This window comes from Bombyx mori, chromosome 13 (genome assembly GCF_030269925.1).
Source record: "Bombyx mori chromosome 13, ASM3026992v2".
Classification (NCBI taxonomy): Eukaryota; Metazoa; Arthropoda; class Insecta; order Lepidoptera; family Bombycidae; genus Bombyx; species Bombyx mori.
Genome location: NC_085119.1, coordinates 7,948,784 through 7,952,016, shown reverse-complemented (window position 1 = coordinate 7,952,016; position 3,233 = coordinate 7,948,784).

Here is a 3,233-nt window from a genome sequence, read left to right as displayed (position 1 = left end):
CTAACTTACAATGCCAATAGTACGATTGTAATATGCAATACTTAGTTTTTAGACTTCACATTTGGTGCTTAAAACACGATTTTAGAATTTTTATTAGATACAGCGAAGTAATTTTGCTGATTTCGACCAAATTTATTAGAAGGTGACCGGACCGACCTGAAAATAAAAACAAAAAAAACGTTTTGTTTTGGAAATTAATTCTTGATGATCGATGATTTTCTTGTAGACAATTTTAAAAACCATCTTTTTTAAGTTTCCTCCTGATGAATATATCAATTTTAAATAGAGAATGGCACGTTCCTATTATTTTAAATCTAAACACGATAAAGCTTTCATAGACAATTTGCAAATTGAATAAATAAACTAAAAATAAACGCTACACGAAACCAAACCTAAATGATTATTGTTCCCACAATATCCAACTTTGAGCCCTTTATTTTTTTTTGCGAAATATTACAAACACATTTTTATTTTCACAATTATTTTGTATTTTAATATTATGTAATGCACATGTATGTAATGTAAATTCCTCTTATTTTGTGTTTTATTTCAAAGCTAGTAGTAACGACGTTTTAAGGAGTTTTAATCGTTACTACATATTTAAGAACTATGGATTGCATTTCTATAAGCTAGATGTACCCCACAATTTAACTGAGATTCAAATTTCGGTCATAAATTTTATTTGAATCTGTAAACGATTTTTTTATATTTTTGGTTATGAAATTTATAACGTCTCTCCTTAGTCCTACGGCATAAGAAATTAGTACATTTTATAACATTCACAAGTTTTATTTTCTATTTTAACATATTGTATTAATAAGATGAGTTTAATTCCTTTATTTATTATACAGCGTCTCAGAATAAAGTTGACTTGTCGTTGAAACTTGTGTGAAAAAAAAAACACGCCTTCCTCATATGCTACCAATCTAGATGGAATAGGGTTCGCGAACTCATTAGTGGACGTGTGTAGAAATGGACAGACAGAACGGGACGTTTGATTGACGCAGCGGAAATTATTCAGGCCGAGCGCGCCGGCGCCGGTCTTATCTCCATCATTTGTTCACCTTATTTGATACTGTGCACGATAATGTGAAAAACGTGATGGAAGACATTAACAGTAAGATAAAACACGTGGATATTTAGAGTACTTAATTGATGTTTTTAATTATCGTAATCATTCCTGTGAGTAAATCTATGGCTTAATCGTAAAACGCTATGAGATAATTCAATTCAGATATATTTTTCTTTAATTCATATCATTTTCAAGCGTAAATCTCACTTGTTTTTTAAATATTAATTGAAATACTGAGATAACTCTTACATTAATTTTTTTCCACCTATATCTACTGTAAATTTCAGAGACATAGTCAAGTTACTCATGTTTACATTATACATGCAACATATTGAGATCTTCAACTTGAAGGTTACTTCAGAGATTTTGAGGGTGTTTTTCCTCAAATTCTACGAGATCCCGGAAAACAATCTCGAGATATGACACCGTGGGGTCATGTAAAATGTAACAGTAAGAGCGAAAATAGCAACGTAAACCGATTTCGTGAAAATTAACCTATTACTTTATACGAATATCTTGAAATACAAAAACTCGAGGCAATTTTTTTCCGAAGGATCTGGACGAAACAATATGTCAAGCAAAAACCGACGCATTACATATATTGCTTTTTTTAAGGGATTTTATGACCTGGTAACTTTAGGATGGACCTTTAGGATGACCAATTTCTTATTTTTATGAAAAATTATAATATGAAGTGAACTGAAATGAAAATGATTAATTTGAGACATTAATAAACTGGGATGAAATAAAATGAAATGAGATGAGATGACATGGGATGAAATATAATCTCAGTAAAATGGTGGCATTTACTGAGATTTCTTCATTGGATTTTACAGTGGACTTTTTGGAAGCTGCCGAGAAGTTACGTCCAGCGGCTTTGTTTCATTTTCCCACATTTGTACACTATCACAGATATTAAACAGTTATTAAACCAGCGTTATTACACATTTACAAGGAGTACATATATTTAGGCCAGGTAGTTGCTCTGGTTGATCAGACCACAAAAGAGATAGAAAGGCGCGTGGAAAATGCCTGGAAACAGTTTTGGAGTTTGAAGGAGGTCATGAAGAGTGGTGGTATCAGTATAGGCAAAAAACGGAAACTCTTTGATGTCAGTATACTCCCTGTACTCACATACGGCTGCCAAACTTGGGCACTCACCAAAGCAAATATTAAAAAGCTGGAAACTTGCCAAAACTCCATGGAAAGAAGTATGTTGGGGAAAAGACTATCTGACAGAATAAGAGTGGATACTATAAAGAAATACACAGAAACAAAACATGTCACAACAACAATAAAAAAGCTAAAGTGGAGATGGTCAGGTCATATAGTTAGAGACAAATATAAATGGTCAAAATCAATAATGAATTGGTTCACAAGTCATATGAAAAGGAAAAGAGGTAAACCATCCAGAAGATGGGTGGATGATATTAAAGCCGTAGCAGGAGGTTTATGGACAAGAACTGCCAAAGACAGAGAGGAATGGAAAAGGTTGGAGGAGGCCTTTGTCAATAAATGACATACAGACGGGGTTATCGATGCTAAATAGTTAAGGATATAGAGTTAAGACTTTGATATTACATTGACATTACACATTTAAAGAACTGAAGATACATTAAATAGACAAAATAAAACAAATCATACAACTTCACTCCTCGCGTTGCCGGAAAAAAGTTCTATATATTCCATTTCAAATTTATATAATAGTAGATTATCTATCACCCAACCGTGCAAAGTACGTTTAAAATTAGACATTAAAAATTGTGTCGTACAAAGTAAAGCTTTTTAACTACCCCCTTAAAACTAAGTTTCAATGCGGGTTGTTTAAAACTGCCGCGCATACGTGAATGCATAAAAAATGTACTGACAACGTACCTCAAAATAATCATGATAATATCATGATTATTATCATTAGCGCTAATTCAAGGATTATTTTTTAAGAAGAGATTGAAAGAAACAGATTTTTCATGCATTCAACTTGATTCTCTAAATCATTTGTATTTTCACATTTTTAGAATCGTAGATGAGCTCACGGCCCATCGGATGCAAAATGGCTACCAAAGTCTAAATACACCCCAACTCCATTTACCTTCTCTCTTCCTCAGATGTATTGGAGACATGGATGGATGGCAATGGAGACAGAATATATTCTAAGTCTCTA